This window comes from Pezoporus wallicus, unplaced genomic scaffold (assembly GCF_028554395.1).
Source record: "Pezoporus wallicus isolate ANWC-B61680 ecotype Strahan unplaced genomic scaffold, APGP_CSIRO_Pwel_v1 contig_13243, whole genome shotgun sequence".
NCBI lineage: Eukaryota > Metazoa > Chordata > Aves > Psittaciformes > Psittacidae > Pezoporus > Pezoporus wallicus.
The window spans coordinates 148,110-173,806 of NW_026635036.1; the positions used below are offsets into that span (position 1 = coordinate 148,110).

The 25,697-nt window shown below is 40.8% G+C and overlaps 1 long non-coding RNA gene across 2 annotated transcripts; it reads left to right on the forward strand.

Moving 5' to 3' along the window:
• The first annotated feature begins 2,335 nt into the window (after nucleotides 1–2,335).
• On the forward strand, nucleotides 2,336–25,489 carry LOC130594242 (uncharacterized). 2 transcript variants are annotated; one of them, XR_008971028.1, is made up of 3 exons: nucleotides 2,336–2,385; nucleotides 24,811–24,903; nucleotides 25,412–25,489. It is a non-coding gene; the product is annotated as an uncharacterized LOC130594242 (long non-coding RNA). The 2 variants fall into 2 exon arrangements; XR_008971029.1 differs by lacking the exons at nucleotides 24,811–24,903; nucleotides 25,412–25,489 and adding exons at nucleotides 18,104–18,239; nucleotides 19,154–19,359.
• Nucleotides 25,490–25,697: the final 208 nt, after the last annotated feature.

Below are 25,697 nucleotides of genomic sequence, written 5' to 3' on the forward strand. Positions count from 1 at the left end.
CCGCACCCTCTCACCCAGAAGAGACGGGGACGAGCAGGGTGAGCGGAGCCGCTGCTGACCCCCATGACTGCGGCGAGGGGGCAAAGAGATTTAAAAGCCCCACCAAGAACCACAAGGGGAATCAGAAATCACCGGGTTACAAGAGAGGTGCCGCGGGCCGCTCAGGGAACCCGGCAGCCGCGGGGTGCCCCGGCAAGAGCCGGCGGTGCGGGGGCTGCTAGTGCTGATGTTTCGCTTTTTGTTTTCTTTTTTTCCCTGTCCCTTAACACGAAGCAAATAAACCCGCCGCCTCCCGCTGAAAGTTTCCCCCTGCTTGTGAGCGTCTCATTAATATTGTGCAGCTGGAAATTATATTACCCCCAATCGCAGCAAATCACCGCTCTGCGGCTATCGCAAAACGCCGCCGCAGCTACCTGCGAAAGCCGCCTCAGCTTCGCGCCCGCGCAGCCAGCCCCCCCCCCCCCAGCTCACCGCCTTGCGGCACCCAGGAGTAAGCCCTGTGAGGGGCGCAGCCGCCCTGAGGCCTCCGGGGAGGCACAGCACCGCAGCATCCCACTGTGGAGGTAAAGTCGCCAACTCCCCGAAGCCCCTGTGGCACCGGACCAGCCCGGGGAGCCCGGGCCTGCGTCCTCGTCCAGGGGCCTGCCCCGGGTCTCCGGAGGGACAGGCGGGTCCCGCTGCCGCCCTGGCCCCGCCCAGACTCCCCGCGGCTCCTGCGTGTAGAAGCGAGGGCTACGGCCGAGCCTCCGCGTGGGGTTCGGTTCGGCAGCCGGGCCCTTGTACCGGAACTCCCTTCCCAAGAGCCCCGTCCCGGTTACGGGAAAGGCCGCATGGAGCCGTTCACACTGGGCCTCGCGGCGCCAGCACCGCGCTCCTTGCGGCAGTCTCTCGTGCGGGGTGGGCGGGGCTCCCCGCGAGCCTCGCACCTGTGCGGGCCCGCGAGGCAGCGCCGTTTTGCTCGTGGCGCGATGCTGGGCCTTGCGACCCGCAGTACTCCACCCCCAGGAGGAGAACGGACTCCGACGGGGTGACCGGGCCGAAGGAAACTGGACCCAGGTGCAAGTGGTTGTCTGAGCGGTGCGGGTAAGCGCTGGGGTCGGATCCGCCCTTCTGGCCTCGGGCGGGCCTACCCGGCCGCTGGGGCTGCCCCGCACCAATAGGCAGCAGCTGCGATTTTGAGCGGCATACTCGGCCGTGGCCTGCGGCCGGGCAGCGGGGACTGGCTGCGGTCGTCGCCAGCCAGGTTGTAGGGAGGTAAGAGCGGGAAAGGGGTTGGTGGGGCCTTGGTCGCTGTCGGTTTTGCTGGGCGGCCCCGCCGCGAAGCGTGAGCAGCTGGCGGGAGCCACCTCAGCCAGCGGGCCTCGTGGTCTGTCCCGCCCGCAGCGCCGCACCCAGGCCCGCCTGCTCTTGCCAGGGTCCCCTCGCTCCCCGCCACCAACGAGTCCCTCGCTGGGAGGCCGCGTCCCGTCAGGGCGCTGGGCATCGTATGCATACCCCGCAGTCAAGGTACTGTTGAGCCTGCACCTGGGCACGGGTGGGTGCGTGCTTCCCTCAGACATGAGAAGTTACTGTGCTTTACCCGGCTTTAATGTGTTTTTCGGTTGATGTAAGTAATGTCTGATTGAATTTATTGCTGATTAGCATTGAGCTTTAGTTTACACAACAAGAAATTATGTTTCATTCAGTTCATTAGCATGACTAGTGCTTGGTTTATGAGCATATCGCTAATGGTAATGACCAGAGTTGATTGATTTCTAATGTGAATATAATTACACAGTGTAGGGGAATTAAAGGAAAAAATCCACATTTTTTAATTGTTGGGTTTTTAGGGAGAGTGTGTGGGGGTAAGGGGGTGGAACGGGAGAAACAAACCAACTCACTTATGCACAAACAATACAAATATAAAGATTAATAACTGCAGCAGGAGACAGCAAGTTTTGTCCGAAAGAAGAGAAATTCAGATGCAATTAACTCTGGGGATAGTTAATGCACACGCCACACTGCAAAACATAATTTCTCCTCTTCTACCCCTAGGTACAGCTCAGAGCCCAATAAGCTCTCTTGGAAGAGGCCGTTCCCGAGGAGCCAACAGAGGCAGGGCTTTGTGCATGGCCGGGCAGCCGGCTTCCTCCAGCCCAGCCAGCGGCTGCGCGGCTCCGGGCTCGGCTTGGAGGCAAAGCCGCTACGGAGCGGAGAGCGGCGCCTTCCTTAGGGTTCAGAAGGAGCAGATCAGTCAGCTGCAGAATCTTGGACAGAAGAGGCAGTGCCGCCCCAGGCAGGAAGCGCATTGCTCGCCCCGCTCCCCTTATCCTTTCAGAGAGGGGCATATGGAGACTGGCAAGTGTTGAAGAGCCCTGGCTGGAGCAAGGTGAAGGGCTGCAACAGGTAAGAGGAGCAGAGTGGGACTGCGTGGGTCACCCACCATGTGGGATTTTAGAGGCAGGGAGGGAGGGGACAGTGAGGGCTGGGGAAGAACAAAGCAGAAGTATCCTGTGTACCTCCGCAGTGCCTCGTCTGTGCTTTGTGTCCCTGTTTCCTTTGGGACTGTCCTTTCCACTTAAATGGAAAGGTGATCTGGAAAGGGAGATCTGATCAAAGCGTTTTGCTGGAGGCACCTCCAGTCGCATGTGCACAGGGGTAAGGGGGAAGGCTCAGGTTCTGTGGGAACCCCTGTAATGTGGAAATGTGGGGTGGGAGGTGATTACAGCACTGTTTTCATGTTTCATCTTGCACAGCTCTGACCAAACTCAAAACTAAACTGTTTCCCCAGGCTGAGCTAAGGCATCACTGAGTCTTGAAGCACTGGTTTAACATAACCTTTTGACCTGTCAAAGTCATATTTATTTTCCCAATACACATAGTGGAAAGACTTAATTGACTAGAAGGGGCTCTGAAACAAATACACGGAGAGGAAAATCAGCTTCTCTCTGTAATAGGAAGAGGAAGATCTTTCATTTTTAAAATAGAGGTGCTAGAACTCAGTTTTCAAGATCTGGGTTTAAATTCCAGTGGGTCATTAAATGAGATTTTTCTGCTGACATGAATTTGCATAGCTGTATTGCAGTGCAATTTCTTGCAACTTGTTTTGCTCCTGCCGTCTTACTACAGAGGCCAGAAAACAGTGTTGTTACAGAAACAAATCCCATTCCTATTAGCTCAGTTGTTGCAGACATCAAATACACTTGCACAAGACAAGGATTATTTGGATAACTAGAACTTTGCAAGGAATACATCCGTATATCGTCTTATCTTGTTTTGCATGCATTTGACCTGTGGCCTTACATGACACAACTGAATTATCTGGCCATGTTTTCAAGATCATGTAAAACTTCTGGGTAACTGTAGAGGCATTTAATAATTTCAGTGGAAACACATGCTAGAAGGATGCAGTTCTTCAAAAATTAAGATGTCTAGGATAGCTTTTGAAAATAATTGGAGTGTCTCAGCATCAAAGTTATTCAGTGTTACATGTGATGGTCATATTAAGTTTCAAAAGTCTAAAGCTTTGGGTGCATAACCTATTCTGTGGCAAACGTTTCCAAAAAAAAAAAAAAATTTTATTAAAGGTGCATAAAAAAAAAAGCTAAAAGCATTGAAACATAACATATAAAGTAACATATTAATTTGAATAACATCAATTACTGTTTTCGCTTAAAATGGTAGATAGTTTTATAAAGACACTGTCTCTTCTCTGTCAACCAGCAATCTTTTAGGTGGTTCTAAAGATTCGAGTGCATGTCCTGTGTGGAAAAGGAAAAACTTGAATTTGTCTGGAGCTGTTTTAAGGCAAAACAAGTGAAGTGCATACAAAAATGTGGAGAACACAATATATGAAGTTCAGAAATACAGTTTTGTTTCTGACACATTTTTGTGTCTTTTTTTATGGCTGTGTCCTGGGTTCAGCTGTAGCAGTTATTTTTCTCCTTCTTAGTTACTGATGCAGTGCTGGTTTTTTTTGACTTTAGCCTGAGAACAGTGCTGATAACACAGCAGTGTTTTTAGTTGTTGCTGAGTAATGTTTACTCTTGATCAAGGACTTTTCAGTGTCATGCTTTGCCAGTGAGGAGGGGCTCAGGAAGCCTGGAGGAAGCAGAGACAGGACACCTGACCCAAACTGCCCAAAAGGGTATTTCATACCACAACATGTCATGCCCAGTATATAAACTGTTACCTGTAAGGCCCAGATCACTGCTTGGGTTGGGCTGGGTGTTGGTCAGCTGGTGGTGAGCAATTGTATTGTGCATCACTTGTGTTTGTTGTTTTATTTTCCTTTTCCCCTTTTAGTTTTATGTTCTCTTCCCTTGTTATTTCCCTTACTGGTTTTGTTGTCGATGATAGTAGTAGTGGTTTTGTATCATACCTTAGTTACTGGACTGTTCTTATCGCAACTCGTGGAATTTAAATTCTTTTGATTCTCCTTCCATCCCTGTGGGGAGGGGGAAGTGAGTGAGTGGCTGCATGGTTCTGAGTTACTGGTGGGGCTTAAACCATGACAGGCTGAGATGATCATAGCATTAGGTAGTATTGGCTTCTCTGAAACCCAGCAGACTGGTGCTTGGGTTCTCTAGGCCAACTAGTCAATACCTGCAGGTTTAGTCATGACTGCTGTATGCTAAATAACACTGGTAATGCGGCCAAATCCCTTTGGTTAAATGCAGCTGGGAAGATAAATGAGTTCTATATAATTACAGATCAACTGCAGAATAATAATTTTAGTTTAAGCATGTTTTTAATGTTCCCTTTATCGTAATGTGTTTCAAGCAAAGCTGGAAGATGTAAATACAACATTGGGATGTTATTTCTAAATTGATATAGTTAGGAGCTGGTCTGATTAGTGCTGTTAATGTCAGTGTGTTCCAAAGAAGGGCGGGCTGTTTATTCAGCTGGCTTCACATGTATTCTCTTAATTTGAAGCTGTGTGAATATATTTTATATTTTCTGAATGTATCTGTCACATTCTACCTTAATGGTGACAGCATATCATACTACACTGTGTTTCTGTCTTACAGTATCTACACTAGTGTCTCATGAGCACTTCTGCACAAAAGCTGTTGTACATAGTGCAGCTGAGTGAGTTCCCGTCTGACTGAGATGCTTTTCACTCAGCTTTTTAGGTCTGCAGTTTATGGAAATTTCCCTCTTGTTACAGTGTGTCCAGGTCGCAGCTAACCCTGTGTCTATTGTTAGTGTCAGAGGAAGAATGCAAGACAGTTCTCTGCATCTGTCCAGCAGGAAAGCATTTTTGTGAGCTTGAAGCAAAGGGTCTATTACACAGTAGGAAGCACTAAGCTCTTTAGAGCAAGCAAGGTGACGTCTGGCTGCGCATGATTGCTTGTAGGAGAGTTTCAGACCCTTTGCCACAGCGGTTTACGTCTTTGTGTGCAACATTGGGAATATGCTGTAGAAGTACAGTCCTTTAGATGTTGAGACATATTTTGTACATTCTTTTGGGTAAAGTTCTTCATCTGCTGAGTTTCTTCTACAGGTTGTGCAACTTTCCAGTTTTCACTGGCTTAGTCATCCTCCTTCTCATACAGCCTGGTACTTCAGCCTTGCCAATCAGATGGAGACCATCTTTGCTCTGTTAACTTGGTTTGGGCTTACCTTTTTTGTATATCTACTTCCTGTAATCTCTAAGATTAACTTAGAATATTAGTCGCCCTTTCCAGCTTTCTCCACTACCTTTATAGGTTGCTCATGCTGTGCTTTTCCTTTTATAATTTTTTTCTTGTTTAGAAGAACCCATTGATAATACAGGATTAGGTACTCTGCTGGAAACCAGTAATATGTTAATTCTGGCTGAAGTATTGGATACCTACATCTGTCATTGGCTCCTCAGGAAATAATGGAGATAGATACCGATATATATAGTTATTCTGTTGAGAAGCCCAGAGTTTTGCAAAACACTTAAGAATGTGCTTGATGTGAAAAATACATTCATTCAGTTGAAAGGAACAAGGTGCTTCATGTTCTTAAAGCACTTAAGCATAAGCTTGCCAGGAATGTAGGCTAGATAATAGCAGTATGAGGGTTGCTTTGTATTTAAACCAGCAGATAAAAGTGGCCTTTTAAAAAATGGAAGATTCTTTTAGAAGGAATATAAAGAATCACATGTAACAGTCAGCTACTTTTAAGGTGGATCTTGACAAGATGGCAAATGTTGTGCATTTCTGAAGAAAACAACACGGTTGCAAGTCTTGTTCTGTATTTACATTTAAGCCAAAGTTAGCAAGTTTGCTGCTTTGAAAAGTTACTTTCTTAAATAGTTCTTTATTGACTCTGGTTGGCATACTGCTTTGTTGTGACAAAACTGCAGTAAAAAAAATGATGAAAAAAAGGTTGCTCAGGATAGTAAACATGCAATAGCTGAGGTTTAGTTTCTGTGCCTGTTTTACCAAGAAGGCAGATTGTACCTCTTTGGCTGGCATGGTTTACTTTATTATCCATACAGAATAAGGTGATGACTCTTCCCTCTCACAGTTATGCATGGCATAAGAGCCCAAAAGTATTAACCAATTGGTAGCTCCTCAAATAAGCATCCATCCAGGTTCATGACTGAGCATAAAGTTTCTCATGGTTCAGAGTTTAATGTTACAAGGGAATAAAATACTTCTCACTAAATGATGGTGAAAACACAGTAGGGGGTATTTTGTTCAGGGAATACAAGCTATTGTCCTACTCTTGTCCAGAAGGCAACATACATCAAACAGAAGATGTCTGCCTTACATTCTATCTAAATCAATGTTACTTCTTCCAGAATACTGCTGCTTCCGTTCCTAGAGATAAAAAAAACATAGCTCAATGTCAGTAGATAATTCCTCCTCTTGGGCTTTCTGTCCTTGACCAGTAGAAGTTTTTATCCTTCTTAGAAAAGGAAGACTTTCTTTATCCATGGAAGATTAAATTGCCTTGCTGGCACATCTGGCTCACTGAGGAAACAAAGGAGGAAGAGCAGATAGGGAAGAAACAGAAAAGAAAATAATTCGAGGGTAGCTTTATAGTCTTTTGTTGTTAGGATGTCAATTACTATCATGTATCACCTATATCGCAAACTTGTCATACCTTGGGGTATTTATGCTTTTTTTTTCCCCTTCACCTACAACTTGTACAAAATATATTAATCATCCATAGGAAATCTTTTCTGCTACTGGATTCATCTTTAAAATGTAGCCATAATGTTCAAAGGGATTTATTTTTTACATCCAGTTCAGAAGGATGAATATGAAAAGATCAAATCTTTTTTAATCCAGTTGTGCATTCCATGGGAATAATTGCAGAAATTAGTGCCCTTTTCAGCTTTTTAAGTTGGCACTGCTCTGTTTTAAATGCTGTTACCTCACACTACAGTCTCGCTAAGAATGATAGATGAAACAGGGTATTCTATAACTGTGGGCTGTGATTTAATACTGTAACACTCCTTTTGATGAGTGCAGAGTGCATGCAGTTACTGTAAACATGGATTTTCCAAACTGGTCTATGGGAGTAGAAAGAAGGTTAATGAACTGAGAAAAAACAAAATTTCTTCTCTAATTGACAGAAAGGTCTGCAGGGAGTCAGCCAGGCTGCACGCAGGTGAGCACAGAGTGGGCAGGGAAAAAGCGAAGGAGAGCAGGTTTCAGCAGAGTTCAATGTAATGCTAGAAACACTTTTTCTGTTGTGGCTTGCAGAGTCAGTAGCCTGGCTAAGCAGAATGTTTCAAGTTGGCTTGGAGCCCCCATCCGTGTGAGCAGGCATGGGATGTGAAAAGTGCTGGTTCACTGATGTCTGTGAGAGAAAACAAATTTCTTAGGATTAAAAATACAGTTTCTGGATGATTCTTTGGGTAATCATTAAAGTTACCAACATGTTTTTATTTACCCTCAGTTTGTTCATTCTTTGATGCGGTTGTGCTATAGGAAGCATGCCCGATATCTTAAAGGTATTTGATACGAAGATAAAGATTAGAAATCACAGTGAATCACACTAAATTACATGAAAACACCTCTTATTCAGGAAAGGTGAAAAAAAATGTTTCTGTATGTTGGAAGACTTATGCATATGATGTAATCTACAAAACTGATAGTCTCTATGGATAACTGCACAAAGAAAATGAAGAGAAATCCTTGCCTTTTATAAATGCCAAGGTATATTTACACATCGCTTTATGTAAGACTCCTGATAAATGTTTCAACTTCTTTCTGTTTCTTCTGCATTTTAACTGTCAATCCCCCTTTTCCAGCAGGTCCTGTTTTATGTATCATTTGTCAATTTTACCTACCTTCCCAGATCTTAGATTTTCTTTTGTCTTTTGATATCTGTTTCACCATGACTACTACATCCTTCTAATTTCCTACACTTTTTGCATTCATTGGCAATTAGCATTGCTAATTTATTTTCACTCCCGTAATAGTGTTTTTAATACAGTCTGGTCCTTTGTCTGCTGAAATTCCCACCAGTCAGGTGTCCAGTGGGTAGACATGCAGGATTTCCTCTGGTGTCTCTTGCTGTCCAGGCTTCCAGCTAACAGAGCCACAGCTGGCTCAGCTGTCCTGAAAACTGAAATTGTCCTATGCTTCCTTTTCCTTGACCATCCTGCTGCACACCTACTACATTTAAGTTCTCTTGTTAGTTTTATTACAGCATTTCTATAAGAGTGTTTGTCTTCACCAAGGCAGCTTTCCAGCCATAAGCAAGTCTTAATTATTTCTAAAAAGTGTGCATGCATGTTTCAGCAGTACTTGACCATCATTACTCAGTAGGACTGTGACTTTAACCATGGATGTACTAGATCCTTTTGAACAAAATTTTGCTGGATTGGATTGCATTAAAGATTGGACAAATGTCTAGGTGTTTCTGTCTTTCCCAAATTTATTTGGGTATTTATAAGAAAAAAATATTTTTGTCTCTTAGTGTCTTTTACATGAGCTGTTGTTGCTCTGACCCTGATTGTCCGGGAGCTATAGAAAAAGAAATTTTCAAAGCAAATGAAACATCAGTTACAGCCTTATAAGCTTCTCTGGGACATAGCTGTTTCCTCTAACTCACAGAACATATTGCTTCAGGGAACAAAAAATGTGTTTGTTCTCTGTGGCACTTCATTATTTGGCTTCCTTTAAACAGACAGTTAAGAACTAGTTGTTTTTGATAGCGATAGCTGATGCTGCAATCCGAGTGAAGTATCTGGCTGTGTCTTTAAGATATGTGACATAAATTATACCATGGATAACTTTTCTGTTGTATGTTAAACAACTTCACTCATTTCCTTCACAAGGCACTTAAACAATTCTATACTGATAATTTAAAGCCATTGATATCATAATGAAGTCCTCATCTGTTCTTACTTGCATGGCTTGCAATTACTTTTTGGTTTTCTTAATTATTATTGTGCAGTTCTTATATTGCATGTTCTTCTCCATAATATCCCTGAGTTATTTTTGCTCACAGGATCAACAGTTGCAGCTCCTTATCTTTTTAGATTTACTACACAAACACAAATGAGAATTGTACAGATGGAGCTATGTGCATAAGAATGCATAGTGAGATCTGCAGAGGCCTAGTTAAATGTCCTACTAGCTACATGCACGTTTTACAAAGATTTCATAGCACCTCATGATTTTGTGTGAGCATCATGCACGTTCAGTACTCAGGAATTGCATGGAGAAGGTAAGTTTAGTTATTACTTGCCATAAAATATCGCTGAGCTACTAGAAAAAGAAAAATAATCAGCTTTAGTATCATCTCTCTTCTCTTAAATAATATTATAGTAATTAAATTTTAATATGTAAGGTCTTTGCAGGTCATTAGTAGTGTAACTCTGCATATATGTGCCTGCTTCAGAAAACAATTCGGTCTATAATCTCATAATGTTGAATTCTACCTGGCAGTTTTATTTGAACTTAATTTCTTTTTCTTCTAATGCTGTTAACCTGAGAGTTATGAGACATGCATCAGCTGACAGCACCAGGGGAAGGATAGGTATTGGCAATGGCATAAAAGCAGAAGGGAAAGAAAAAAGAACAGCTATTGTAGCATTTATCAGTATTCTATTAATAGCCTGCTCAGACACAACTCTGGAATAAAATAGACATTCATACTGCAATTTCTTTCAAAGGTTGAAGCTATTCATCTGCATGGTTACAAGACAAAAGTCTAAACCTTCCTGATATTATAGCTGTTTTATTGTATTGTTATAATGAGAAGAAACACCTTAAAAAAAAAACACATTGCCTTAGGTGTAATATTCCTCCCCATTGCCTTTGGAGGGAATGCAGGTATAGCCAGCCATTCTTCCTAGAGTGCTTTTTAAAATAGTGTCTTTACATGTGAAAACAAAACTATCTGTAGCCAAATATCCAAGCAGGTAAATGGGGCAAAAGGCTTTTAGTTTAGGTTTTAATCGACCATCCATTGAAGTGTACAGGAAAGCTCTTGTTTTCCATAGGGTTTTTATCATTTCATTGAAGGAGTATGGTTTCACTGTGTGTAAACAGGTAGAGAAGTGCTCCACAAGAGCTCTTTTTTCAGTGAGGATTTTTAGGGAAGGTCTGTTTAGATCCTGGTTTAAATTCCAACCATCTAGTTTGAGTAACTAAAAGACACCTGGATTAGGAGCCTGGGAGCACTCTTTTGTGGAGACCATCTGACTTGGCCACTGCATGTGTCTCACTCTTTCCTCTTGGTATTGCAGCTTTTCTTGGGCAGCTACTTTCCTAAATTAGGGACCTCACCAAAGTGCTTTCTGTGAGGGAGATAACATTGGGCATTGCTCGTTGTAGAGTAATACTGGTAAACTTGTGAATCCCAAGTCAGGGAAAAAAAAACAACAACAAAACAACAAAACCATACACAAGTAAATGGGTCAGGCAGTTATTGGCTTGACTTCAGCAGATCGGTGACTTATTGCTACTTTTTTTGACAGAGGCATTGCACTCACAAACTTAAATAAAGTCAAGCAGTTTCTTTCAAGTTCATGTGCTTTGGATTTTGTCCAAGAACTTATTTAAAAGAGCTCATTTCCTCCATTGGTACAATATGATTTTTAAGCAGGGAGAAAGAATTTCAGTGAATGGTACAGGTTGTTGAAGATGGCAATTCAAAATGTCCAAATATACTCCTCAAAATGGACTGTAGTTACCCAACAGTTTCTTCCAGAAAAATTGAGACTTTTTAAAAAAAATGCTTTTCATGTACTCAAATACTTCATTTTGTGTTAGTGAATGCAGTCTTCAAGGTGTGTAGGGAGGATTAAAAATGAAAAAAACCCACAACCCCCACAGCATTTTGAATTGCCATAATGAGCTGTTATTTTATTCTGCTTGAGAAAGTGAGCTAGAATATTTTACTGAGAAATGCTGTGTTTTCTTACAAATATTTAAACTACTGAATTTTTTCTTTTAAGAAGTCCTGTATTCTGAAATAAAACTGTCATTTAATTTTCAGTTGTGATATTTTATTATTGCAGAAGAGAGACAATTAACTGGGATCTTTGATAAAACTTATTTAGGCAAAATACTAGAACACTGAAGTGGGTTCAGAGTACATTAGAAATCACTTGTCATGTTCAAGATTATTGGCAGAGAAAGGAAGATGAAAAAATAAGTAATACCATATCACTGTTCCCAGTTGTGAGCTTCAGGTGTTGTTATTCTGTATTTTACATCATTTATTTTTTATAGTCAGTCATGTATGTTTAGATTTATGGAAGCTGAATGAGAACATTTGAAGAAAATAGTGGTTGAAGGTGGAGTGGTATTCAGTGCTTAAAGTTAAGGGTGATAATTGCATTGTATACTTAAGGACAAGTAGTAATTGGTAACTCTGTAATAGTTACACTAATGTCTTCTAGGTTTTGCCTTTCTAGCTAGTCAGCCATTGAAGGGAAATATTTTTGTGTGCACATTTCTGTTGTCTGCCTTGTGTCAGAAAATGCAGGTAAAATACTACCAAGTCTGACACCTACTTTGTCTCCAGTGTTCTCTGTGTGTAAATGATTACCTGGCTGCATGGAAATAGGAGAAATGTCTTCTGCTACAAACAAAACTTCCAGCTTTCTGGAGGTTATTCTCATTTAAAGTCAATGGAAGGGAATATTACTGGGCTTGTTTTATGTGTGGTGAGCAGGCATGAGAAAGTCTGAGAAATGAACTTAGCTGTCCTTTTTTGATGGAAGTTTCTGGCAAGTAAAATGCACAGATGAAATGAAATTAACCTCACTGCCCCAAGGTTCACATATGCGGGACTTTTGCCATACACTTTTTTAAATCCAGCTTTACAAACAAAGTTGAGGTTTCCACTTTCTCAAAGTCCTAAGAGCAAGGTTTTGTCTCTTTGATAGCCGAAGTGGAAAGAGACACTGTTCTAATTATGAAAGAAGAACTTAAAATTTAACATGAAAAAGCTGAAACAGAAACCCACTTACAAGAGACTGAGCTTTGCAGAATGCAAGTTTGTATTGCGATGTTTTTGAAAAAAATTCCTCACTAAGGATTTTTTAAAAGAGGAGCATAAGAAGATAATTTCCTTTTTTGACGTGCTTTACCTTTGCAAAGTTACTGGGCTGTTGACAGGTACAACAAGACGTGCTACGCTTACATGCTATTAGTGCAGTAGGCTTTGAAAGATGTCTAATTCATTGGCATATCTGACAATTTAGGGTATTAGTTAACAGTAAGACTCTGTAAATAGTGTGAATTTTAGCTACAACTGCTGACGTGAGCTTCAGTCAACATCTGCAGTACAGGGCTGAACTATATTCAACAAATAATGCCATTTTATGCTACAGAGATGAAAGTTGGCATTATACAGTGTGTATGGTTCAGTCTGAGAGCAATGGTAATTGCAATATATTGAAGTTTTGCATTGTAATAAAAATAGACACCATTAGTGGATACCATTTATGTCATTAGTATTTAGTGGTTGTGTGTTACAGCTTTTTTAGCGCTCATAAAACTGTCTCTGCTTGCAGATATGTGACAGCACTGATGTAAATTTAGATGTTTAGAAATCCATAAGACATAAAATATAGATAGTAAATAGTGGCATAATATTATAGACAGAACCTTAATAATTTGGCACACAAATGTTTATATATTTGCATGTCTAGTGTAGAGATTAGCATAATGATGATCAAGTTTATACTACAGAAGAATTTGATTAAACAGAGAATAACAAATAAGGTGAAATTGAAGCACATCATGCAGGAGCAGCACAGAATTCCTTTGGATCTCCAAAAGGGAATTTGTGACGTTGGAAGGTACATCTTTTCCATACAACTGGTGAGATACTGTTTTTTCTCTTTATAGACTTTTACTAGTTACAACACTTGTTCTACTAACTAGTATTACAGTTGTTCTTAGGAAATGATTATGTTAATTAACCAATAAAAAAGAAAGTAAGGTTGTTAGGGAACCCAAAGATAGAGATTGGCTGGCACTTTTTTCACAGTAATGGAGCCAGTCAGCACAGGGAAGGTCATACAATGTCTAAACCAGACCAGCAATGTATTGTTGTGAATTTGGAGGCGGGTGTGAGGACAGTGAAGCAGCTGGCTAAGGAAACATGTCTTTGGAGGATGTGGTGGGAAGAAGTCCAGGAGTAGCATTTCCCTAAATACCAAGTGTTATACATGAACCAAGCATGCAAGCATCTCTGGGAAACTTTTTTTTAATTTGATTCAAGGAATGTCACTTGGATTCTGCTGGCAGTTATTCTAGGATCTTTAAGAAGTTCCCATCAGGGTTGATTTTCCTCTAAGAGACTACCCACTGTGCTTTACTTTCCCTGGTGTCTGTGCCCATGACGGATTTGAAGTAAGAGTTTCTGAGACTTGGCTTCTGCACACTCCATCCTTTTTCAGCTTGACCCTTACATCCTGGAAACACCCTGGAGGTTTGTCACAGAGCTCTCTGGGGATTTGGAAACCAAACTGCGCAAAAGTAAGGGAGAACACAGTCATTAGGAGTGAAGTGACAGGAAGCAGTGTTATGAGAATGAATCTTTCCAATTAATTTTCCTTTCAGAACCCTTTTTTCAATATTTTTAATTCTAAGTATGTATGGATGCTTTGACAACAGTAGTTGAGTCTTTCAGAAGAAAAAAACCCTTTGTTAAACCTTCAGAATCTCTTGACTAAAGAAGGATATTACCAGGATTGGTTTGGATACTTGTACCCAGGTCAGCTGAGAAAGACGATAGTGGGAATGTACATGTGCAGAAAGCTTTGTGGCTTATGTTAATAATTGTTAAGCTCATAAAATGAGAAGCTTTTCAGTAACTGAAGTAATAAGCAGAAGTGAAACATATGCTTTCTGTACAGGGAATGTAAATAATTCTTTCTGTGGCTCCTAGTATTTCTTACCATCTAACTAGGGAGAGCGTTAAACTAGAAATCTTATTGTTCCTTTACAAAACATAGTTTTGTCTGTTTATCTGTTCAGAACACACTAAAATGTAAATCTGTAAAATGCTTTCCATCTTCAAAGCAGCTATTTATATTAATCTAAATTCCAAAATCTTTTGAAACTTTTGGTTTTATTTCTGATTGTGGGATTCAGTATCACTTAGCACATCGAATACTGGTGGCTTTGAACATGTGGCATGGCACAAAGCGATAACTTGGCAGTTAGTAGCGTGCTACCCTGCTGAGAGACAGTTCTAAAGGAAAAGTGATTTTTATGCTGGGGTTTGGGCTCATTTTGGAATTAGGGTAAATATTAAAGAGCATAAAAAAAGCCTTCTAATTCCTCTGTACATCACTAAATTGCTTGTTACCTGATTTGTCCAAGTAACAGCTACCTCAGAGCAGAGGCCGCTTTCTGAAGCCATTCTCTACATACAGTTGTACTAAAGCCATTAATAGACTGAAATTGTGGTACAGGTGAACAGCTAAGTTTTGCAGTAGAGAATGTTAGGCTTGACTAGTCTGTGCACACTTAACCAAAAGCATATGTAAAGGAAGAGGAGTATTAGAATGATTTAAGAGAAATGGACTCTCTAGAACCTGTTATGTCATAAAGTAGAAAGAAGACTGCCTTCTTCCAGCAAAACCTGTCAGTCTGAGGAAACACCATACTTAAGGTATTTGTATTGGATTTATTGTAGTAACTATTTAGTTACTGTAAAGCCTGATACTAAATCTGAGTATAGCATATTCCCCTATTTAGACAAGCAGATGCAATGGTTTGAGCTGGAAATGAATGTTGAAATAGTGGTAATTGAAAATACCTGTAGGACTATGTAAAGCAGATTTTCTTATTCTTGATAATGTATTTCCTCTACCTGTATTTTCTTAATATATTTTTGAAGTTCACTTTTGTTCTGACTTCTTGGTGTCCAGTTGCTCTCTTGTACTTCCTCATATCTTTCAGGTTTATCATTCCAGATTCTTATGGGGCATTCAGCCTTATTAGGTTACCCAAATTACTGCAGGTCACAGCCGACATGCATTAGTGGAATTTGATAGGAAAGCTTGTCCAGTGTAGGCTTTGCTGTTCTGACTGCTTGTTATTGCTTTCATAAGAAGCACAGGAGATTATTGCAAGATATGTTTATAAAGTATATAGTGCAGTACAGCTACACGCCAGGTTTATTCCAAATTAGGTCTTGAGCCTGAATGGATTCAGGTGCTTGCTGCAGTGTAGATTACAGTCCACTGTGTGACCTCACACATGTAGGTTGGCCTCCTCCTGGCTTATCTAATCCATCTGCAAAATTGAGAAAAACAAGTACCTCTGTGAAAAAGCAGGTATGCATCTGGGCCCAACTGTTCTGGGTAAATAAATTGCAGAGATGGCAGTGGCTCAACTGAAGGGATAATAAAGTGGAAATGTAAGTCCCTTTGTCTCTTATACACATTTATCATTAACTTAGTGGTGTACTGTGTTTACATTTATTTGGTGTGTTTAGTCTCACTGGACCTCCAGCAGAACAGATCTGGGGTCATCATCTTTTCCTGTAATTCAGTACACGAGAAGCACTGAGTATTGGAGAGCACTCTTATTGGAGAGTACACAGGCAGCAGGCTTTAGTGACTTGTGAATGAATCAATAAGGCATGTTCCTGTAAGTCTCTGAATTGTCTTATTAAGAATGGAATTGGGCAGCTGAAGATCAATTTTCATGGCATACCAGAGGTATTTTAGCAGTCCTTCATTTAGTCTGTGGATTTTTTTGAGTCATAGAGCTCATCAAAAATATTAAACAGGATTTAAACTGCAAAAAAATTGCAAATAGTTTAAAATGTCCTTTAGAAGACTTTTGTGAACTCAGTATCACATGAGACCTGATTTTTAGCAACCCACACAATTGACTAAATCAGTGGAAAGCTGCTAAGCTCCCACAGCTGAGGAACATGGCTTATGTTGTAGCTGACATGATGTTGGTTAAGAGATACTTGGAAAGGAAAGTGTTCACAAAGAAATGTTACTGTTGTCTGAGTACAGAGACTTGTGTCTTTGTATATCATAATTGCTTGCAGCAGCTTTTTACAGTTGAGATGTGTGAAGTAATTAAACCTTGCTTGAGATGCAGTCATGCTTTAGAATCATCTAAAGTAATGATTATAGTACAGGTGTGGAATAGGCTTAAGCTTTGGCAGATAGGTGTTTTAAATCTGTGTATTTTTGCTTCATCACCATGTGGCTGTGAAGTTCTGAAGAAAGTCCACTTTACAGATGTGGTTCATCTGAAAATTCTTTCCCTGCATGGCACATACAGACTTAATTGAGTGTGGTAGTACAGCTGGACAGTATGCTTTTACAGTATAATTTGCTTATGGATAATGTTCTGCCTGGAACCTGTGCTTTTAGTACATATGCGTGCCTTGCTAGCGTCTTGAACCAGTTTTGTTTTCATGGACAGACTGGGGACAGAAAAGGGCAGTGCTGCCTGTGCAGTTCTTAATTTTTTTTAACAGGCTCATTAAGTACGAATTTGTATTTCCAAGTCCTGAGGGAGCTGGGGAAACACAGATGAGCCACAGTGCTGAACCTTGACAAAAATCAGCTGAATCCAAATTCAAAGCAGCATCAACAGTAATACTTAGAAGCACAGAGCTTTAAGACTTGATAAATTGCCAAGCATTACTTTCTACATAGATAACGTTGTAAGATGTTGGCTATCAATAAGTCACTATGTACTTCAAGTCTAGACCAAATGCGTTATCATACTATGCATCATTACCTGTTGGATATACTTAGCTTTAGCTTACGTCTACATACCTGCAGAAGATGACTGTGTTCTCCGGTAATGCTCTTGAGAGGCAGTTACATTAATTTTCTAGTAATTACTGTAAGAATTGATTTGTGTTACCTTCATATAAGGAGTTTATGAATCATTCATTGCTTGGTGCAAATGTGAATCTTGAGACTGTGCTGTTCCCTCCTTAGGGTACCTGAAAGACATCCTTCTTAGTTGAATATAGAAGTGTGTAGAGCTAGGTTTATCCCCAGAGGATGCCCGTGAACGCTGTGTATGCGGAATTAAAATGTTACAGCTCTGATTGTGGTGCAGTAATAGATACTGGTGGTACAGTTCCTTAGTGAGTGGTCTGTAGTTCAATATTCTGTTACACAGTCACGATTTGTGATGCAGCTTTAGCATTGTGGTCTCACATGGCTTCAATAGTCACAAACTTAAGGATGGGTGAATGTTGCAGGATCTTAATGAGAGGTGCAGAGCTTAATGAGAGGTGAACTTTTCTCTCAGTGGAACTCTCTCCATTCTCAATGGTGTATCCATTTTTGCAGGATCTCTTACGAGCCAGGAGTAGGAGGCAGCTGTGTGCTTTCTGTCTAGAACAGAGCATTCCTTAGCTGGAGTGAACATCAGCAGATGATTCTGAGGAGCTATCCTAACCAGGGTTTTAATACTGTCTTTGATGTTCAGAGGAGAGTGCAGCTTTAGCCATGTAGAATTCTCTAAAAAAATAATAATGTAATAGCCGTAATTAAGGGTCTGTCACACAAGAGAGTAAGAGGAGTAAGACACTGATCATTATTCATTATGATGTTTACAGATAAGGTTTTACAGCAGTTACTGGGGACAAACCAGTAGCTGTCACTCTGAGGCACTATTTTTGTACTCACTAAAAGTGAATTGGTGTACAGTATTTATTTTGGTTTCCACAGGATCCATTGCAAAGAAGGCCCAGAAATGGAAGACTGTCCTTTCTTACTCAAGAAAGTACCTCTTCGAGTCAGCAAGTGGTTTGATTGAATGAGGGCAATGAAACTAGTCCGTGGTGAAAATTTTTTAAGAAGAAAGGTAAGTGATATTTTTCTTTCAAAACTTGAATGTGGTTAAATGAGAGGAAATGGAAAATGTGGTAAGCAGGTTGCCCTAAAATTAGAACCATCCCTCACAGCTGTAGGCAAGTGCTCTCAGAGTTAAACTAAACATCGTTTCCCTGTGCATGCCCCAGGATGATCTGCTCAGGAGAAACATAGGACACATCTTTGATTCTGGACTTTGATGAATCCTTTGTGGTTAAAAGTGTACCCAAAGCTGTGAATGTGTGCATGCAACTGCATGTGTTTTTCTGAATGGTAGCATGGCTCATACCATTGAGTCCAGCTGAGGTTGTAGAGTACCAGCACCCCATGGGACCAAAACATGGACAGCCAAAGCACTGTGTACCACAGGGAGGTGAAAGTTGGTGAAGGGGGAGTGACAGCCTGACAAGCTTAACTGAAATGTGTTTTTAAGTGTGGGGTAGTTAATGCTAGTGTAAATGATGGTGGATTTTCCATTTACATGTATTTCAGAAAGAGGTGTTTTAGTCAAATAGGAGCTATGGGAATTGATACAGAAGTAAAAATCTGATGTAGGAGGTCAGACCAGAATGTCTCATGGCCCTGTTAGATCTTAACGTTTTTAAAAATATTAAAATGAAACCTCTCTGTGTGACAGTTTGAAACACACATCTCAGTGGACTTGGGAACATCCCAAGTGGCATTTAGGTTTCAAATGGGAATGTAATGTTTGCATGAACCCATGTTGCATGCCTGGGAACAAACTATCCTTGCTGGCCTTAGAATCCTTGCTTGTGTAATGGAGATACCCAAACAGTGGACATAAGCATTTAAAATGATAAATGCGTTCTGGATGAAAAGGAGAGTCAGTGAATATTAAAAAATATCGGACTGCCACAGAGGGGTAATGCTGTCTTTTGGCTTCAGCTCCACAGATGCGCATTTGAAGTCCTCATGTAAATCCTACTGAAGTGAGGGGCTGAGGCATGTCCACTGAATTTGGTGGAGTCCTTTTGAAGAATGGGGGTAAGTGATTCTTTGTGGACTGGAATAGAGAAACATGCTGCTGACAATATGGCCATCTTTTCCATATGAGGCTCTTTTGCAAGCCCTGATGAAATTTGAACCATAAAGGAAACCACACAATAGTTTGTGTGGTAAAGACAAAGTCCAGAATGAAAATTCTGACTCTTGTGTTTCCCCTTCCTCAGTGAAGCGTCATGTGGGCTCTGTCTGAGCTTAGGAAATGTACATGAAAGTGATCCCCCATTAGTGCGAAACCGCATTGTGGAGCTGGAGGGTGCAATAGGATTAGAGCCTCTACCAAAATTCCTTCGGGTGAAATAATGTCCCTTCTGCCAGGGTAGACACAATTGCCAAAGCTTGTCCTTTGAATTGATACTTTGTTAGAACACCCAATGGGCAATGTTGAACTATGCTATGTTAATGTTCTGAGGCAGAAGCTTGAGTCAGTAAAAAAAGGATGTATCTTAACTTTCTGTATAGAAAAAATCATTTCAGTTTAAGAGATCGTATTACAGTAAAAAAAATATTTAGCTGAACTAGACTGCTTCTGCCATTTCATTTCACAGGCACATGGAGTCCCTTAGGCATGTACGGTGTTTTGTGATGGCCTTCTTACTTACATGGAACACTTGGTTAATCCCAGCTCTGCCTTACAGGTTCACAGGTTGATATGGCTCACAATTATTACAAGAATTACTTGAAGACTATAGCAGTTAAATATTTTTATGGCTTACTACCATATTATAAATACTAAGTGATTCTGACAGATATTCTCAGAGAAATTTGACAGCTGACCTCCAGACTGTGCACTGCATTTGCTCACATATTTAAACTACTAGTAGTTCTAGGAAGCTATAGTTTTTATTAATTCATTATTATTTTATATATGTTCGATTGATGTCTTATAAATTAGATACTTGGGAATAATAATCAGACAAGGCAGGTGAGATTCCTTCAGGATAGCTTGTAATGAGGCTTCAAATTTTAAGCTCATAAATAAATGATTAAGGGTGAAACAAATGCAAAAATACTGAAATAAGCTGTAAAAATGTTAAGTGCTGGTGAACAAACACGTAATCTGCTGGGAAATCTTTGGGGTAATGTGCATTTGGCACTCAGTCACGTAAGTCAGAACCACGGCAATGAGCCCCTCTTCTTCAACCATATAATATTTCTTCATGTATCTGCCCCTTGCATCCCATTATTATGCTACACCATTCTGTTTGCAGACATTTTCCTTTGCCTGGGAACAGCGTTAATTTAATACACTCAGCTGACCTCAGAGGCACTGAAATGACACGACAGCAGCAGTCCAGAGTGCTGCAGTACATCCTGCTGTTAGCAGAACTGCCGGGGAGACCGTGTACTTCTGGACAGTTGTCTGTGAACTCTTTTGGGAAAACGGGGGAGCTGGCTCTTTGACCATGCTGTAAGTGACGAGAAGGACAGATCTTCTCACTTAGCTATCTTTTGTTTTTTCCGTGGAAGACAGGTTTTCCAGTTGATCCTTTTTTTTTTTTTTTTTTTTCTTTAAGAGTTAACAAGGTCTCCCTCAGGTAAGAAAGAAAGGAGAACTTGCCCTTCTGTAAGAAAAGATGTAGAAGAGAGGATTCTCTTAGTGTAAGAATTTTCTGGTCTGGGTTTGGTTTTGATCCCCAGCATCCTGCAAAGGTCTTAAGATACCCAAAAGCCCTGTTTCTTCAGTAAAAATGTCACCATTATTCCAGCCTTTAAAGACAGACCTAAATCCCAAGGGAGCACTTGATATCTGTACTTTGTCCTCACTGTAGTGGGACTTGCAGAAAACTCAGCACTTTGTCAGATGCAGGGGGTTAGTAAATGTGAAGAAGCTTAGTGCCTAAAATTAATTTCTTGATATTTCTGTTGGTGGAAGTAAATAATACGCAGAATTCTGAAAGTCTGGCCCTATAACCATAGTGTTACATGTAAGTGGAGGTGACACAGGCATTCAGGTAGGGATTCAGATGTGTCCAGTATGAAATTCTGCCATGGTTTTCCTGTTAATGTTAAAGCTGAGGGCACTCTTGTTACTTGGGTGGTGGTTTTGGAGGGGGAAAAAAAACCCAACCCAGCTCAATTAATATTTTTTTTTTTTAATTAGAAAATGAGCAAAGAGATGGTCTCTGGCTTAGACTTGTACCTAAAATTATATTCCAGAAACGGAATAATGGTTATTGAATGGCCTGAAGGGGTTGCAAACTGGAAATCTGGAAATTTGGCTTAGTATGAAGTACAGAAAAAAGACAAATATGCTGCTTTTCTTATGAAAGACCTTGGTTGCTAGGAGGAGAGTATTCAAGTGTTTGCATGTTTTGCTGGAGTTGTAACAGTGTGGAATAAAAGATAATACCACACCTTTTAAATGATGTTTTCTTAAATGGTGAAACTAAAATCTAATGAAGAAATTACAGTAATCTCTTATATCACTTAAATTACTTCCGCTTCTGTAGTTAAAGTGCTGTATTTTTCAAATACAAGTCTGCATAGTACATTTTATATATTTTTGATTACATTTTTATAGAATTTTGTAATTAATAGATTTTGAGATCAACTTGCTATTGAAAACATCAGAAAATTCTGATGCCTCACCTTAATGGGATAAGGACAGAGAAGTCACTAGTGTGATTTGCAGCATCCATAGCAAAATAATATTATTTTTGCTAGTGTTGACTGGTTACTCCTGTGTGTCTGTCAGGAGAGCCATGGATGCAGGAAACAGATCCAGCTTTAGTCATTTTTCACTTTTCCCCTGAGATGCAAGTCCAGCATCGTCTGCTGGAACTGCTGGCAAGTTCCAGTCCCTGCAGCCACTGACTCTGTTCTGGGGAACCACATGAAATAAGGGCTCAGTTCACCAGAAACCTGTTCCTTCTGTTCCATGTGCCTGTACAGGCTGGGCTGGGAAGAGGGTCCTGCCCTGTTCTTGACTTTCTTTGTGCTCTCTCCAGCTTTCTTGTGACTCATGTCAGTGTGACAAAAAAGCCTTTCTCAGGCTCTGCTTGCTGCCACATCTGTAGAAGTGCTGTGAGGTGGACAAATGGTTTGTAAGCACCCTGCCACTTTGTCAGTTAAGAATTAGGGAAGGCCAGGTTCACATCTGGGGCCCTCTTTTTGCTGTTTTCTTGCCCTGCAAGGAAAATAATATATAAATTACATCAAACATGGTACCTTCTGCAGCTTGTATGCAGACAAAGGTGTTGTTATAATTGAGGAAATTTATCTCTCTTAAGAACTGAAAGATTAAATAGGCATTACATATGCATTTAAGGTGTTTGGGGCCTTGCATACCTCTGGTGTGTGTGCATAAAGCTGGGCTCAGGGGAAGTAGGTAACATCCTGCAACTCCCAGAGATTGCCCAGAACCACAGATTTGTGGTTCTGCATTTGCTCTTGTCTCCATTTAAAATGCTGCTGTTACTGTTGCTGCTGCACATCTTTATTCAAAGTTGTATATCGTAAGGTGGGGTAGGGAATAATGTTTATAGTGATTGGTAATCAAAATCAAAGAGGAAACAAAGAAAAGGCCAATAATGCAAGACAACCATTAAGTGTCAAATATAGGTCAGAGGTGTTCCATTAAGTGTCAAATAAGGTCAGAGGTGTTCCTTCTAAATTAGATGGAGGTAGCATTTTATCAGATTGATACCACCTCAGTGACTCCACCACAGTCTTGGTAGCTTTTGGCTAACAAATACAAAGAATTGTGGTTTGCCCTATGCTTAATAACACTGAAGAATTTAGTGAATTTGCAGCCCTTGACTACGGTCAGAAATCCATCTAATACTGGGATTGGCAACATCCAGGATTGGAATTGATATAAATCACATATATGGCCTGATCAGCCATGAAGCCATCCTTGTGGATCAGGCACAGGCAGAAGTGCAAAGCTCAACAGCAAACTGAACTCAGTAGTAAAGATTGTAGCTGAAAGTAGTACATGGCGTGGTTCTTGGTGAAGTTAATGGGAAGACTTCCATTGACTTGATTTGGAGTTTGAGCTACCTATTACAGATAAGTGCATTGAGTGTTTAGCCCATCTGTTGCCCATCTTTATCTGCATGCCTTATTCAGGCTGATTCATTTAATTACTAGTATAATGTATTCATGCTACAACTTAACATAATAATATATTCTTACTCAGTTTTACTGTGGTGCAGTTGTAAGTCAAATGCTGTGTTTTATATCAAAATACATAGTGGACTAGAGAAAGTGGGTGTAATACAGCAGAGGGGCAACCTCATGCAGGAAATGGCATCTCAGTTAATTTTCAGAGGCAAATTATACTGAAGGTATTTTCTGGATCAGAACGTCATTGTAGCCTGTTAAGAGAAGCTCATTGTTTCTTAACTGGCTTTTATTAGACCTCACTGTGCAGGAGAAGTCCCTGACTGTAGCAGCTCACCTCTTCATCTGTGGAGATGAATACCTATAGATGAAGCAAACCTTAAAAACTTGCCCCCAGTCCAAAGAAGCATCCGTGTGTCCTGAGTCACAGCCAGAACAGAGACCTAGAAGGAGAGTGCATACATATGCACTCACAGAAACCTCATACATTGCTGAAGGCAGCTCTGCAGTAGGCAGGTGCATCACAGCTGCATTTTTCAGTGGGAATATAACGCAAATTTTTTGCTGTAACAGCTGTATATAACCTTATTCTCTTCAGTCTCTTGGGTTAACTTTATCTGTGGTTGAGTGTAGAATCCCCAAACAATTATGTAATAAGTGTAAGATACCTGACAATATAACAGGCCTTTTCTAATAGTTTTTAAGGCTGTAATTTCTTAGGTGTCAGTCTATTTTTTCAGTGTTGGTCCGTTGTGAATCGTGCACACACAGCAGTGAACGAACAGAACCTACTGCAGCCTGTGTGCAACGAGAAATTTCAGCTGGATGACTGCATGAGGGCTTTACAAGACCGCTGGTAATTTTTTATATTCAGAGTTAAATAGAGCAATAAGATGGAATTTAAGCTTTAGTGCAATGGATTGTGCCTCTTCAGTCAATCAAATTATAGTTCAATCAGTTCATTTTAATCACTTCTCTGGAGAGAAGTAAACCCCTATGTTGAAGAATATGCAGCAATTTTATTGATGGAAAGTTTAATTGTTTCATTTTTCCTTACCGTCTGTAACATACTAGACTTTTAATCAGTGGGAACTGAAGTTATAATGAAGTAAAGTCCACTTTCCACAGTTCACAACTAGCTGAAAATAATTGGGTTGAGACTCCCATCCAGACAGTGTAATGCCTCTGGCATTTTCCTGAAAACTACACTTAATTGCTTTGCTGATGTTGTTAAGTGGTCCTGAGGGGGATGAAGTAGTAAAGCTGCCCACATATGCAGGGAAACAATACACAAAAAATGTCTTACAAGGTCCTTAAAGGAGGACCAACTAGGGACTGGAAGACAATATATGGCTTTTTTTCTTTTTTTTTTTTTTTCCCCTTTTCTATACCAGAGAGAACACACAGGAGAAGCTGATAAAATAAACTGTGGAAATTCTATAAGCACTAACAATATTTTTATTTACGTGCAGAAAGCTTGGGACCTGAAGTACAGAAGACATCAAGAGAGACCGCTGCAGCTTAAGGCTAACCCAGCTAGTGCAGCATTTTTATGCTGGATGCCAGTGAGTGTGCTGTGCTGCCTGCCTTCAGCACCTTGGGCTGAGGAACAGATGTACTCTGGTCCCAAGGGAGGGGGGATGACTTGCTCTCTGTGTTCAAAAGTGACAGGACAGGAGCCGGCTATGAGCTGAAAGCCTTCGCCAGGCATCAATGGGACCAGTGCGTGTACTGCATTAGGCTCTAAATGTAGCCAGAGAAGGAATAGCACTTCAGATTTTCTCCTTATTTAGCACATTCATTGGAAACCCTCCTCAATTGAATGGTGTTTGTTTAAAATCATGAATGAACTGCTAGACTCAAGGATATTCTGATAAAGAAATGCATTAGTTGGTTAATAGAGAAAAATACTTACTTAGGACACATGAATTAGTGCCCATGCACCTGAATTCAGGGCTGGAGCTGGAACTGTTCTGGGGAAGCGAGGACAACAGGGCTAATTTAGCTTTAAGTAAGTGGAGGGTTTTGTGGTTGGTTTGCTTTGGTTTTTTCCTTGTTTATTTACGTGTGCAGGCACAGTAAAGTGGGTCACTGCCCCACAAGAAGGAATACTTCCTGGAACTGTAATGTGGTGCTGTGCAGCACAGCTGGACAGCTGGGCCATGCTTCTAAGCAGTCCTGCGTGATGGGTCTCATGTGCTTCACCCTGGGTCTGACTTGGAACAAGAGGGAGTGATGTGACACACACTCTGCTGATTTGACATCCTGTGTGGTTGTGACATGGTGCATCCTCCAGAAGAAATCCAAAATACATGTTCCTCTCCAGGCACAAATCTGACTGTTCCCCTGATAAGCTCTT